This window comes from Aythya ferina (genome assembly GCF_964211825.1).
Source record: "Aythya ferina genome assembly, chromosome: Z".
Lineage (NCBI taxonomy): Eukaryota > Metazoa > Chordata > Aves > Anseriformes > Anatidae > Aythya > Aythya ferina.
Window position 1 is genome coordinate 70,713,907 of NC_140299.1, and position 16,360 is coordinate 70,730,266.

A 16,360-nucleotide genomic window follows, 5' to 3' on the forward strand; every position below is an offset into this window, starting at 1 on the left:
CTGACAAATCTGTCAGTCTTGAACATGGGCCCCTGAACAGAGAGGAAGGTTCTTTCCTGGCCTAGTTCCTGGCAGGAGCATGTCCACCATGTTTGCCCTGGGCCAGCCCCAAGAGGTGGTCAGGACAGACTGTAAATGAAGTTTCAGGTTTGTTACAATGGTACCAAGCATACAGTCTCAGCTCTGCCTACCTCTTTTCATTGCATAAATTAGTGACATTGTAGGATTTGACATTAACAGTCTGAAACATTTTCAGGTTTTCACTGAGAATGGTCTTATATTTGCTGCCTCCCATGAAATTGATAAACCTGTTATTTCAGGCTTAGAGACTGTCTCCACTTGTTACGCTCAGGACTGGGGACCTGACTCTTTTATGTCAGAGGCACTCCTTGGAAGGACAAAATTTCATTCAATGGATAATATTGACAGACTAGTTCAGAGATACTACTGAGCAGCTGTCCTGCCACTGCTGGCCACTTGCCTGCTCTCCAGCCATTGTAAATGCAAAATAAACATTACTAACTGCTTGTTTTCTTTACTCCCTTTCAAGTGAGTTTTTCAATCATGTTATTTCTGAACAGGAGTAGCTTAATAAATAGTGGTGAACTTGTGTTACATGGCATCAGAAATCAGACAAACTCCTGTCCTGCCTGCAGCCCTCATCCCAGATTATCTTGTCTGACTTTTATCTCCAGACTTCCCCAAGGGTGATATTACCAATTGGTTGTGAAGACTGTGACCTCCAGACTGCTTATGAAGTGGCACACAAGCAAGGAGGTATGCTTCTTTTGTCCTGTGCAGTAGACCTCATTTCATCCTGAGAAAATTTCCATGAAAGTACTCTATTGGCATCCCAATATGAATGAGTGTTTTAGAAAGGTAATGAAGCCCTTGTCTAGGTTAGCAGTGGAAAAGAAAATGGTGAGCATAAATTGCACTGATAGGACAACATTCTGAAAAAAAAAAATATATATATAATATATTTCCCTTTAGTAGCAAACACTAGGAAATATTTGTAATGCCAATCTGAGAGCAGAGAAAAAATGGCATGAAAATGTCCATGAAAATGGTCCTCATCAAATTCTATAAACAGAGTCTGATTGATGATATCTTCCACAACTCATTTTTCTCTCTGGTATGCAGAATTTCCATTTGCTTTGATAGAGAAAAATTATTCCATAGCTAATTTTTTCCTTTAAGCGTTTTGGTCCTATGGACATCACCTTATCTCATATCAGGAAAGAGTCTGAAACTGGCAAAGACTTTGGTGTTTCCCTGATCACAAGCAGATCTATCATTATTTTGGAGGATTTTGGAAGTGTGTGTACAGGATTTTATTTGCGTCTCTGTCTCTTGACCTCTATCACAGCTTTGTCCTAAGCTTGAGACAAATATGTATTTTCAGAATAAATACAAAAAAATAAAATAAAATATAAAATAAAATAAAATAAAATAAAATAAAATAAAATAAAATAAAATAAAATAAAATAAAATAAAATAAAATAAAATAAAATAAAATAAAATAATTAAACAAAATTAACAAATAAAACATTTATTTTAGAATGTGTCATTAGCTACCCCAAGGAATGACCTGCTCTACTCTGCTTTTTCCTCCCCCCTCACTCAGTTGTCACCTGTAATGCTGCCTAACGTTAATTACTGCTAGATGAGTTGCCTTCACACCTCTAATGCTACAAGAGGAAAAATCTATGCTCCCTGAGGTGAAAAATATTCTTTTAATATTTTCCTCTTTTGTTTCACTTGCAAAAGCTGGATAAAGACAATAGCTGTTTAATTCCATTTTAACAATTCATTGTTTTGAACCACATTTATCACAAACTGCTCCAGCAGTAGTTAGAAAAGTGATGCTACTGACAATTGTTTGACAAAATGGACTCCTGTCCATCCTTGCACAGTTGAGGGAAGCCTTCACAATAGTTAGCAGCTGCAGACATTAAAGGCAGTCAGGTACAGAAAGCTGAATAGTCAGAAATTTTTGCTGAAGCTCCTTCTCAAAGTCTCTGGAATCTTTTCCTGTTTGGGAAATATCTTAAGTTTTATCTTGCGTATTTACATGGTGTTCTTTTGGAAGACCACTTTGAATTTAAGCTTTAGGGTAAAACAAACAGCATGCAGCATGTAATCCCTCTGTATCCAGCACACTCTGATATTACCACGTCTGATGCATTTATGCTAACTTGAATGCTGCATCAATCAAGTTCAAGTTCAAGAATCAAGTTCAGCCATCACCAAAATATATGCAAATGCTAGTATATAACCCAGTACATGTTGCTTTGATCTTTGCAGATGAAATTATTTCTAAAGTCTTCAGGAAATTGTTCAAGTGCAGTAGTATGTCTTTCTGGGCAATTCTATTTCCTGCCTGCAAATCCCTTGATATTTCAAGAACCTCTGATTTTTCATTTTGTAGTGTACTTATCCAGAGACACCTAGCCCCTATCAATGCATAAGTACATTCATTGCTTGCACTAACTCAATGTGCTTTCTCATGGTCTGCATTATCTTATGAAAATACCCTAGGTTTTTTGTTTCAGGGAATTCCTATAACTCTAAGTGGCCATTTGCTGAAAGCAATGTGTTGGTGCTTATTTTCATGTAGTAACAGAATTTTCCAGAAGCATTACATAACGGACAGTGGATAAAAGGACATCAGCTTTAGAAATCAAAAAACTGTTGCAAACCTGCAAGATATTGTTAGAAATAGCACAGGTTAATCCACTTTGTTCCTTATATTTTGAAATTAAATGTATTGCACATGCTGTTTTCTTAAATGTTTTTCACTGTTGCTGTACGTTACCATAAGAATCTAAAGCATGTCAAAAGCCTACCTTCCACCACAGTTCCTTGTCAAGTTTTAGCTAATGCAGCAGTCCTAAATAAGTAATTCTGAATCAAGATCAGGTACATGAAATGCTTGTAGGCAGGCTAATCTTCAGAATGCCAATTCACTGTCTCAAGCTGAAAGTTCAGGAAATCTGTGACAGTCAGAGCAGATTGAAATAGAGGTAGCTAAAATGTTCTCTAGAAAACCCCAAAGATGAAATCAAGTATATGATCTGACTGTCAAATACTTCAAAAGAAATATTTCATAAGAACTATTTGCTCCTATTGAAAATATTTTATAGTTTATTGTTAAGGAAATGTTGATTGCAGAATGAAGGGAAAAGAGCAGTAGATTTCAAAAACCTGTTAAGTACAACAAATTAATTTGCATTACATATCTAAAAATACATATCATGGTTATGTGATATGGTTTTGGAAATGCCAAGCTTTTTTTAAAATTGTTTTCAAGATTTAATATTTGTTTCTGTCTTTAAAGTGTTTTTACAAAGAATACACTTTAGCTTCCTTACCTAGGCAAGGGAGCTAACAGCTACTTATATCCTACTTCTGAAGAAGGTTTAGTTATTATACTTCTTATGTTGATAGCATGTTATTGTACATGGCATAGGAAAGAGTGCTTAGGTTACAAACAGGTGACTACTATGTTTCTAGGTTTTTAGTATCATTAGCTATGTTGGACAACATCTATGAGACTGTCACTAAAAGAAAGAAAGTCCTTCATCAGGACTTGAAAAGAAGTCAGATAAGGCATTAAGGTGAGTAGTATGTGTTTCCCATAGATATTTTTTCTCTAGATAAAACCATCTTCGCAGACCCCAGCAAGGCAGATTCCTGTTGTATTTGGTGAGTATTCTCTCGTGTAACTAACTAACTTTTCCTTAACACAGAAGGAGTTTCTGCTCTCTTCCACAAGAAAAGCCCCTAAGACTTAACATTTCCAGTCTACTTAGTTATCTCCTCATTTTGTTAAGTTCCTCAGGAAACAGGCACAAACACTGAAGGTGTCTAAGGCAATGGTATATAACCATGTGTCACTCATAGCTGATAAGAATGACAACGGGACACGGAAATCATTTCAACACTGGAGCATCACTGATGCTTTCAGACAGGTTGCCCATTATATGTAAGTTTCACTGTACAAAAGTATTCTTTCCAGTCAGCACCACAGAAAACAGAAAATGGACAACCTGCATCTATCAGCTGTAGTGAATGCTAAACACAGACAAAAAATAAAATAAAATAAAATAAAATAAAATAAAATAAAATAAAATAAAATAAAATAAAATAAAATAAAATAAAATAAAATAAAATATTAAAAATAAGTGCAGCAAGATGTCTTTGAGCAAAGCACAGGTTCCTGCTATGATTGAGCTGGGACAAGGATGCAAGTGATTTGTATGAAGGCAAGTGGAATTATGGCTTCTGGCATACAGGCCTATTTCTGTTGTTATCCTGTAGCACGTGAGATAAATCAACTTATATAAAAAGTTGAACTTCTTCCTGCATACCCCTTTACAAGATTCTCCAGTGCATGCATTTTCCCCTGAGAAATGTTAATAAGTAATTCAAAATAAAATGGTCTCACTGTCTAATGCAACATACCGTCTGGAATCAAACACTGACAATAAATACTGAGAACTTGGCAATTATTAAGGGTATATTAACATCATTTACTTATTTCAGTGATAGCCCTACTACTTAAACCCATGTTCCACTTTGAACTGTGAGAAATGACAGTGGGAGTGTGGAAAGTCATTCCATTCGTTTCTGGAAGTTCTCAGTTTGGAGCTGAGTCACCACAATAAGTAGCCTGGAACACCAAGATAGCTATGCTTATGTACAACAATGCAGGCACTGGATTTTAAACCATCTCCACAATATGAAATCATACTTCACAGTAGCACCCCCATTTTAGCAGTAGGTAGATGGTAGTAGGTGGAACTAAGAAACCTAGGATAAATTCTTATAGTGGAAGTTAACATTAATTAGAGCTTAACCCCTCTCAAGTGATTTGAAGTGAGCTGGTACTATTTGCACTTCTGTCTTTGTAGAATCACAGAATCATCTAGGTTGGAAGAGACAACAACTCCAAGATCACCTAGTCCAACCTCTGACCTAACACTAACAAGTCCTCCACTAAAACATATCACTGAGCTCTACATCTAACCATCTTTTAAAGATCTCCAGGGATGGTGACTGAACCTCTTCCTTGGGCAGCCTATTCCAATGCCTAACAACCCTTTCTGTAAAGTTCTTCCTAATATCCAACCTAAACCTCCCCTGGTGCAACTTTAGCCCATTCCCCCCCGTGTCACCAGGCATGAGGTGACAACCCCCCTACACATACCTTGCTACAGCCTCCTTTAAGGTACCTGTAGAGTGCAATAAGGTCACCCCTGAGCCTTCTCTTCTCCAGGATGAACAATCCCAGCTCCCTCAGTTGCTTCTCATAAGACTTGTTCTCCAGACCCCTCACCAGCTTCGTTGCTGTTCTCTGGACTTGCTCGAGCACCTCGATGTCCTTTTACAAGAACAAACACAGGTGAGTTTTTTCTTTTCTCTGAAAGTTCATTTTAGCTGGTAAAACTTGAAACAAAACTAACATCACTCTTGAGAATGGTTTGCCTAGGAAATCTGAGAAGACCAACAGGAACTAGTTAGCTGTTTTCTACCAATACAACACAAAGTGAAATTATAACATCATATGTGACCTTTACATAGAAGTTATTTGCTAATATCTGTCAAAAATATATTTTTTTTCTAATTACTTGCATACATAACCAGACTTCTGTAGTGTAATGATCATGAAATGAACATGCTTCCATTTTTGCAAAGTGAATCTCTAATGTATTTGTTGTTGCTATTTAAAAACTAACTTTTCTGAAGGTATTGTATGGAAAGAACTTCTTTGTTTTGCTTTGTTTTGTTTTGTTTTCTATTAATCACCCACAGAATCATTACTTCTTGAAGAATGACAATTTGCGTTGGGGAAAAAAAACCACTTTTTTTTTTTTTTTCCTCTTTTTAGTCTCTCTCGTTTCTCATAAAGTCTCTGGTCTCTTGCTTATAAACAGCTTGCCAAACCAAAAGTATACACAAAAAAAGTACTAAATAATTAAAAAAAAATAAACAAAAACAAACAAACAAAAATACTTTTTGTGCATAAATATGCATAGGTTTATATTTATATATAAACAGGTTTATATGTATATATGTATATTTACACACATACAAAATAATTATTGGTAGGGTAAGTCTTGCATTCTACCTCCAGAACATCATATTCTGACCTGTTACTGCATACAGTAAATCATAGAGTCATAGAATCATTTAGGTTGGAAAAGACCTGCAAGACCATCAAGTCTAGCCTTTAACCTAACACTGCCAAGTCTCCCACTAAACCATGTCCCTAAGCACCACATCTACACATCTTTTGAAGACCTCCGCAGACAATGATTCAACCACTCCCATGGGCAGCCCATTCCAATACTTCCAAACACCTGAAAGCAAAATATAAATCTTTCCTAATACCCAACCTACTCCTCCCTTGGTGCAACTTGATGCCATTTCCTCTTGTCCTATTGCTTGCTGCTTGGGAGAAGAGACCAACCCCCACCCCACGGCAACCTCCCTTGAGGTAGTTGTGGAGACCAATAAGCTCCCCTGAGCCTCCTTTTCTCTAGGCTTCCACAGTTCCATCAGCCACACTTATATGTCTTGTTTTCTTTTAACAGCTTCTTTACTCTTCCCTGAATGTGTTCTATCAACTCAGTATCCTTCTTGTAGCGAGAGACCCAAAACCAGACATGGTACTCAAGATGCAGTCTCACCAGAGCTGCAGACATTCACTTCCCTAGTCCTGCTGGCCACACTATTTCTGATGCAGGCCAGGATGCCATTGACCTTCTTGAACACCTGAGCACACTGCTGGCTCATATTCAGTTGGCTGTAAACCAGCACCCCCAGGCATTTTTATGCAAGGCAACTTTACAGCCATTCTTTCCCCAGCCTATAATGCTGCATGAGGTTGTTACGACCCAAGTGCAGCACTTAGCATGTAGCCTTGCTGAATGTCATGTGACTGGATGTGACTTGTCAATCCAGCCTATCCAGATTGCTCTGCAAAGTCTTCCTACTCTCAAGATGGTCAACACTCCTACACAACTTGGCATGATCTTCAAACTTACTGAGGGTGCACTCAAGCCACACATTAATGTCATTGATAGAGATACTAAACAAAACTGGCCCCAATACTGAGCCCTGAGAAATGCCACTTGTAACTGGCTGCCAACTGGATTTAATTCCATTTATAACAACCCTTTGGGACTGGCCATCTAGACATTTTTTTACCCAACAGTACATCTGTTTGAGCCATGAGCAGCCAGTTTCTCCAGGAGAAGTCTATGGGAAACAGCATCAAATTCCTTGATGATGTCCAATAATATCACAGCCTTTCAATCTTCCTCTAAGAGGGTCATCTTGTCAGAGAAGGAGATCAGGTTAGTCAGGCAGGACCTGCCTTTCACAAACCCATGCTGACTGGGTCTGATCACTGGGTGTAATATCTCCATTAATTCTTTCACTACCAGGAGTGACTATCATGTTTTCTAGGATTATCATGATTTCTAGGATTTGCAGACATAGTTGTTCTTGCAAGGCTTCCCAATAGAGTTCTTCCCAGGCAGTCTGTTTAGTCTATTTAGAATCATGAAGTATTCCAATAGTGTTTGAGCATCCTGGTATATCTAAGAATTAAAAATTCTGAAACTTAGTGCACATCTTCTGTAAATTCACTGATTCAGAAAATGTTCCTTTGCTGATTTATTTAGCAAGAATACTTGTGCAACATAATTACAAAAGGAACATCTTATAGTTTATGCAAATTCATTCAGGTGCTCAGATAAACATCAACAAATAAAATTCTGAAACATTAACTGCTATAATACTTGGAACATAACTGAAGTTTTTTTGAACAATAAGTAGTCTTCTGGAAATGCTTACAAGAATGAATGAGTGGGAGAAAAATAAAGATTAAATGGGAAACTGTTTTGAGAGTGTTGGACTGTGAACAAACCTCTGAAATTAAAACAAAGCTTGTGTAGACAGGATACTAAAGGATAAACATCAAAATGAAGGCAGTGTGTTGCTATGGAGAGATTTGAAAATATCAGAGAGGCTTGGGTTTAAAGTGAGAAAAAATATGAAGTAATATGTAGATAAGAGAAGTAATATGTAGATATGAAGATAAGAGGAAGGGGGGGGGGGGAAGAAAAAAAAGATCTAATGGTCTGAATGAATTGGAAATAGATGTATTATTAAATGTATTACTTGAGCAGAATTCTGTAACAACAGAAATTACCACAGTGAAAACTGATCTTCTTCTTCATGTTTATAGATAAAAGCATTTTTGCAGGAGTAGAAAAGCAAAGGGCGTCTTACAGTTTTCAAATTATTTTATCAAGAATAAACGTTATTAAAATTTGGAATGTGATCTCTGCCATTCTTTTTATAATCTGACATTTCTTGATGTGAACAAATCATTTTATTCAATAACTACATCCAGAATATAAGCGGTATGTACAAGTGACTTTACCTTTTAGGAATAATTCTAATGAGATAAAGACAATATTTTTTTAAGAAATAATTCTAACAAGGCAACAAAATAAATCAGATGAGGTGGCTGTGGAATTTCAATACTTGGAAGTATTCAAACCCTCACGGGACACAGCTGTTTCGGTTATTTTAAAGCTCACATTTTTGGAATTATCTCTGATGAAAATCAGAGATTTTCCTCACCTGCCTGTTGGAACATAACAATGTCTCTTGGCACTTATTTTGAGGTATAAAATGCACTTTGTTTTGATAAAAATATGAAGGTATATAATAAAATTAGTGTCATTTTTTCTAGACCATACTGAAATAATTCAGAAAATGCAAATGAAAAGCTCAGTATCGGGGCTATTAAAAAATACAGTCTTGATATACACAAAGTTAAGTGAAGCGATGGTTAAATTTCATTATTATGGGGCTGGGTTAATTTTCTTTTGAAAACTTTCCTCTTTATTGAAGAGATTTGAGAGCAGGCTAAAATGCAGTGCAACTCCCAGATTTGTTTGAAGAAGAGAAGGAAGATCAAGCAGTAAAAGGACTTCACTTCCCCTTTTCCAAACAGCTGCCCACAGACTTCCTTGACTCCACAGCATATTCTCTGCAGCATTCAAGCTGTTCCCATAGATAGACAGCAAAATCCACTCCACAAGAGTAACAAGTAACTAAAGGTTACTTGGTCTGGTCTTCCAATTTTCACTGAGTCCTAATGGAAAAGACAAAAAACATCATTTGCTTTGAATGTGTTCAGCGTGGTAACTTCAGGATCTGTGTGTGTCACATAAAATACATTATTTCAGCATTATAAATGCAAAACCAGAGCCCAGTTTTCCACACCAAGTACCAGGAAAAGTTGAATGAAGATTGATCCATGTGGTCCTCAAAAAGATCTTTCTCGTGAGAATTTTCTATTAAATTACTTTGTCTTTGACAAATGCTGTTATTTGATCATAAAAGTTCATTTTGGCAAATATAACTTTTAAAAATAGCAGGATCTGACTTCTTAATTCACCTCATTCAGGACTAGGTGTAGATGTGACTTGAGGTCAGAGAAAGAGGATTACTTAGGGAAGAGAGAAGGCTCAAGATGCACCAAGAATCATGGAGAAGAAAAGTATGTTTTTTATACAAACTATCGTATCATATAACATTTGCTATACATACATCTCCCTTCTTTAACCTGAACTACTGAACACTACAGCACTACACCACTATTCCTTTTCTTTATTTACATGTATTTATTCAGTATTCATGAAAGTACAGTAACTCCCTGTTACACATTTCAAGTTCACAGACCACTTGCTTCTTTTAGATCACAAACCAGAGGGCATTATTTTTCCTCTTGCAGTGGAGAACCCAAATTTGTAACAACAGTAGTAGGGAGATCAAAGGGATTTTATGATAACTTTGCAGACATTAGTTTCAAGCATCTGCACTAATACATCTGAATAAATTTTGCATGATACTGGCCTTTTCTTGGAATGGTTTTGAAGACCAAATAGCTTTTTTACAAGTGCTCACAGCAAACAAAAAGACTGTGAAGATTAAAGCAAATCCATTATTATTATTCTAATGACTATTTTGAAATACCTTCTTTTTCAGACAAGATTCTCTTAAAGAGAATTCAAGCTAGAGTATATGGTGTATACAGAATAAGAGATTATTTGTGCTTATGTTCTTCTAAGCATGAAACAAGCACATTTCTTATAGGAGCTGGGAAACAAACAAACAAAAAAAAACCTATTGCTTACAAAGATCATTTTTCAAGACCACCCTTGAGAGGAAACCTATTTTATTGGCAAAGCGGCAAAGCTGAAAACTGCAATTAGCAACTTTTCAATACACTTTTGTTTTCTTTGAACACCATTGCATTTTGATGATGACAGTTAGGAATTTGATGACAAGAAACAGTAAATCATAACTTCGAGTAAACTGTGATGTATAGCCATTAATTCAATACATTTGTACAAATGAATGTGAACAAAAGCAAATGAGAATATAGTGGCTGAAGTGCTGAAGGAGCATGGCAATTCACCAATGGGACCTGGGCAAAGGAGCAAGAACTGACTGGGAAACAAGGCAGAAGGTATGAACAAGAGTTATTTGGTAAAGAAAAAATAAGGGTGGGAGGGGTTGGAATCAAATGGTGTCAAGCCTTGGATTAGCTAACAAAGAAGTATGGAATTGGAGCAAGGTTACCCAGAGCATGGAAAAAAAAAAAAAAATCATGCAGTAGTACAAAGAATTTTGTGGTTTATTTCTATTTCAGAAGACAACAGTAAGAAATAAGACATCACAAGGACTGTTTGCAGAGAAATATTGCTCATTAGAGAAAAATCTATCCAGAAAAATTCTAATATTCCTAGAAAGTGTTAAGAAGATTAAGCATCAGAGAAACCTACCAACAAGAGTAGCAGTAACTTTCACTTTTTAAGTAGATCTGAAGTTAGGTGTCTTAACCATGGTTTTGGAATTTGTCAGAGGAGTTTTGCACTGCTTTAGCTCAAATGTCCTTCAGCAGATAAAGAACAATGATAACAATAATGGCACTGTCATTTCACATCCAGACCTGCAAGTGTGATAACAGGAATTCAGCTAAAAAAGGAGCTCACCTTATTAAGCTGTAGCATTTTCTATAAAGATTCAGATATATCAATTCTGCCTTTAATATTAGCTTGATCTAACCACAAACAGAAAGTGAGGTATGAAGAATTTCTAATTTTCATTATCAGCTTTTCCTTTTTCATGTACAATAGCTCAAGCCTGGTAGTCAAAAAGAAGCAAGACATGCAAGTTCTGCAACTACTGTTGTTATAATCTGGGTGTGGGACCTAAGCAGATAGGCCATTTTCCACTCTTTATCACTGTTTTCCATGTTATCTTTGGCCTGTTTGACTGTTGCTGCTGCAGAAATGTTAATATCCATTCAATTTGCGAGTACAACACTTGCAATATTACAGTGTCATATTATAATCTTTTCATTTTTCAGAATAGTTGACCTTGACTTACTCTGCTTGTCAAGACTTCTTTGGGATGCCCTACAATAACTGCAGTTTTGAGTATCTTTGGGATTCTCTGAAGCTACCGACATATATTTGCCTTGGAAATTACTACACTAGCTAAAGAAATTACCTCTTTCAATTACATATTACCATGTATCTATGGAGATTGAGTCCTAATTTGTGCCACTTTTTATCAGTCAATTCTGATCCACAGTGGGGACTTAAACTGGGTTAGTTTTTAAAAGTCAGTGAAGACAGAACATTTTGCTTCAGGTGTATTGGGGAATACAATCAAAACTGAGGTTTGGCGTTTTATCATCAGTAAAAAACCATGAGCCTGTTAAAGTGCTACAGTTGTCAGTACAGCCAGATCAGGAAAATTACATTTGCTGTTATTAGTGCCATTCTGATCCTATTAGTCCTAGCAATAGAAGAATTAGAGTGATCTTCCCTCATCGTATTTGGGGTAGCCCATTGAAGGGTGGATACAGTCTGTTTTCAAACCTGCAACATACAGCATGTGCTAAGCAGTGAAATGGACATGCTCAGGGGGGCAATTTTTGTGAATACAGTGCATTACAATCCTGCAGATGAAATGAACTGTACAAAAATTGTACTATAATGAAGCCAGGCCTAACCTGTTTATAAGAAATTTAGGAATTTCTGCACCAATGAGCAAAGTCCTCTCAAAGGTTTTGAAAACACTAAGTTTATCTAATGCTGGTTGTTCTAAAACAGCATGAATCTAATCATATTGAGATAACAATATTTTGTCTATTTTATCTATTCTTGGAGAATAACCTTATTTCCTGAGGCCAAAATGCTTCCTATTTTTCTTCACCTGCAGATGGTTTATTCATTGTGAAAAATTTCTGTTATTTTATTATTCTCCTCGGAAAGACATGAGTGTTGCATTTTGCTCTATATATGGTGGTGTTTTTAGCAATCCTCTAAGAGGGAGAAATCTGAAAGAAATCTTTTTTCTCTTCCAAAAAATTTCACTGTCATCATACTTCAAACAGGGGAAATGCATGTGATGTGGAAACAGAAATCTTTCCAGTTCTATACAGTTAACACTTACTCAAACTATATTTTTTGAAGGAATTGTTTCTACATCACATGTATAAGATATGTAAATGGGGAGGGGAGGGGGGAATAAAGCTATTAGGAAATAATATTCTGCAGAATTAAAACACAACTTGAGCTGCTTCAGCTGTCTGAGAGTTCATTTCTTTAGGATTTTGAGGTTTAGTTTTGACTTCTGGCTTTTTTTTTTCTTTTCTTTTTTTTTTTTTAACTTTGAGAAATTTAAGACTGAACAAATGGTAAAGTTCTAGCAACTACTTTCTGATGTATTCCAGACCTGACATGCTTAACAAACACAGTCTTTTTGCAGTCCTCTATGTATTTATTCCTACAAGAGAAGGGTAACTCTACTGTGGCCTGTGCATTCATGTTGCCTTAGTCTGTGTGCAAAGATCTGAGGTTTGTCTGTAGAGCTATTTCTTTAAGCTAAAAATAAATAAATAAATAAATAAATAAGTTAGCCAAAGCACTAAACAAGCTGAATTCATTGTTTTTCATACATAGTACTGAATTTATTGAATTCATATTCATTGTATGGTCAAATTCAATTTTTATTAAGTATTAGAATAAATATCTGTCTATCAAATATAATTTTCTGTAAACAAAATAAGCCAATCTTGTTAATTGATAAAATTGGCATGGAAATACTGTAATTGGAAGCTTGAATCACCAGAAATCTTCTTCAAATGAAGATCTGAGCCAATAAGGGAAATCTAGGTTACAATGAGTATGAAGGAGATGAAGTCCAATGAGACTGTCATTTCTAACCATTGAGAACTGTAAATCTTAAGTAGATTCATGGTAAGTATACTGTCTGAAAAATAATAAAAATAGTCAATTCGCAAAAAAGGAGTTGCAGCAGCTCTGGTTTGGAATCTACCTGATCAATCTGTTGGAATTTATGTAGAGTTAAAGACTTAAGGAAACTTCCTGAGGCAGTATCAATGCAGTTCAAAGCACTTCAGAAATAAATACATATGCATAGAGGAAGACTAGGCATAGTTCTTGTTACCATAAAAATAAATAAATAAATAAATAAATAATAAAAAATTGTTGACTTTCACAGATTTTACATTAAAGGCAGTAATTCAATGCAGCAATTCAGGCAGACTAATTGTAATGTCAAGTGAGTGGATATATTCCATTAAATAAAGGAAATATTTAATTTACATGTTAAAATAAAATAAATTTACATATTTACTTAATTAATGCAAAAAAATTGATTGTTTTTAAAATGATAAGTATTATTTTTCTAGTGTTAAGATTTACTTTTTTATTCAAGGTCATATGCTAATTAGTGGAATCATTTATATTGTTAAAAACACCTTACTAATGTTGAGAAAGGGTGTTGTTTGGAGAGAAGTTTTCAGTTATTTTTCTTTGACATGGACATTTTTCATTTATCCAAAGTAATTAATCTATCCAATAAGTATTCTCCCAAAAGCATTCATTACAATGTAACAGGTTCAGGTATTGAAGTCTTGTGTTCAACTATGATATTCACTGTATTCATTTTTGCTGGGAAATTTAGAAGTAAAAAAAAGGGGGAAATCTTTCTTCATAAAATTGTTCAAAATTTCATACAGTTTCCCTGTTGAAATTAAGAATTCAACTCAAAAACAATAAAAGTAAGTAGTATAGCTCTTGCCTTTGTTTTGTGGGGGTCATCTGTGGATCTGAAACTGAGACTGCCCAGATGTGGAACTGACTATGCAGTTTTGAAAGCTAGGCTGCCAAAGCCTTTGGAAGCTACTTCACTTATCGGGGAAGGGAAGTAAAGTTTCAGGAATTAACTAAAGTACTTTTCCTAAGACTTGTTTCATTACTAACTTGACACACATGTCAACACAAAAACTTCAGGTAGAAGTTCCTATGGGCTTATTTAGATTTATTTGCCAGGGAGAGATCACACCATTCTTCTTCACCTTCATGTTTTTGCTTCCCTTAAGAGTCTTTAGAAGAGGACAAAACAGTCAAGTCTGAACAGCCCCATCCCTTAAAAGCAGCTCCATTGTGAAAGTGAAGGAATAGATTTCTTTCCTTCCCATAGTCTCCTGCTGTTACTTGTGCCTGTGCTTAACAAAGACAGCAGTCCCTGACAGGGAATGAAGTTGGGAGATAAGTGATAGTTAAAAAGAAAATATCTGTAAATCATCCTTTTGAGTCTATTATTGTATGAAGAACAGAAGAGAAAGCTTTGCCACGCATAAGATTATTTTAGCGGAAATCATGAGGGAAGGGAATAGATTTCTTCCCTTCCACTCTGATTACCTAAAGGCCCAGACAGTTAGGATAAACTTTGTATGGTTATGCAAATTAAACCTTCTTTAGAGGTTCATTCACCAGTAATTTTTCATTTGAAAAGATTCTCAACACTCTGCTGAGCATAGTAATTGATAGCAGCAAAGTCTGATGACATAAACTCAGACTTCTAATTATTTCTCAGGACAGGAGTTAGTGCATATGTGGTTTTGTGAGTTTTTGTGTCCAACTTTTTTTTTTTTTTTTTTTGAGTTTTGTCACCTTTATGCTTTGTATTACTGACAGTTCTGATAAAAAAAAATGGAAAAAATATATAATATCTCTTAAATATATTATTTTCTCTTTTATTTTAATTGTGTAATGTTGCATTTTGTTATATATGGAGTGGTAATTCGTGTCAAGAAAATTGTTGATATTAATAAAGAAGGGGGAGATTTGGGAATGGCTGTGGGGGTTGGAAAGCCCCGTGGTTGAGATAACATTAGACTCTTAACGACGAGGCCATCAGGCATATAAAAGAGTTTAGAACAAAGAAGGGTGATTCAGGAGACTCCATGCAGTCTCCAGTTTCTTGTTCTCCAGCCATTAAGGCATGGAAGTTGCTGGGTGTTTGCCGTTGTTGTTACATTCAAAGTTGTTTGACCAATGAAAAGTTGTTTTGAAAAGAACTTCTGTGGAGAGAAGGGTGTAAGAGGGGAGCCTGCCCTCAAGAAAGCAGAAGAGAAAAAAAAAAAAAAAAAAAAAAAAAAAAAGAAAAAGGCAACACGATGAAGTTACATCAATAAAGAAGCAGGAAAAAGAAGTGAAGAGGAACAGGCTGGCAGAATGGAGACCAGGACGGGAACAGGCATTTTGATTGCCTCATGAAGATAGTTTCAGCCAAACTCCGCAAACTGCTCAGAGAAGCTCGTACAGAAGGTCGCTGGAAATAGGCACACCGGAGATGGAGAGAAGCTCGAGCTGAGAGAAGCAGACCTGTGCACACAACTGCCTCTCGCTGGTAAGCAGTTGCACATTATGAGGAACCTGTCACAGAATCACAGAATCACAGAATCACAGAATTTCTAGGTTGGAAGAGACCTCAAGATCATCGAGTCCAACCTCTAACCTAACGCTAGCAGTCCGCACTAAACCATATCCCTAAGCTCTACATCTAAACGTCTTTTGAAGACTTCCAGGGATGGTGACTCCACCACTTCCCTGGGCAGCCTGTTCCAATGCCTCACAACCCTTTCAGTAAAGAAGTTCTTCCTAACATCTAATCTAAAACTCCCCTGGCTCAACTTAAGCCCATTCCCCCTCGTCCTGTCACCAGGCACGTGGGAGAACAGACCAACCCTCACCTCGCTACAGCCTCCCTTGAGGTACCTATAGAGAGCGATAAGGTCGCCCCTGAGCCTCCTCTTCTCCAGGCTGAACAAGCCCAGCTCCCTCAGCCGCTCCTCGTAGGACTTGTTCTCCAGGCCCCTCACCAGCTTCATCGCCCTTCTCTGCACCCGCTCAAGCACCTCCATGTCCTTCTTGTAGCGAGGGGCCCA

The 16,360-nt window shown here is 36.4% G+C and overlaps 1 long non-coding RNA gene across 1 annotated transcript; it reads left to right on the plus strand.

The window, feature by feature from the left end:
• Positions 1-692: 692 nt before the first annotated feature.
• Positions 693-12,733, plus strand: LOC311427581. The gene is made up of 4 exons (XR_014687440.1): positions 693-777; positions 3,660-3,708; positions 5,282-5,407; positions 11,462-12,733. It is a non-coding gene; the product is annotated as an uncharacterized lncRNA (long non-coding RNA).
• The last annotated feature ends 3,627 nt before the right edge of the window (positions 12,734-16,360 follow it).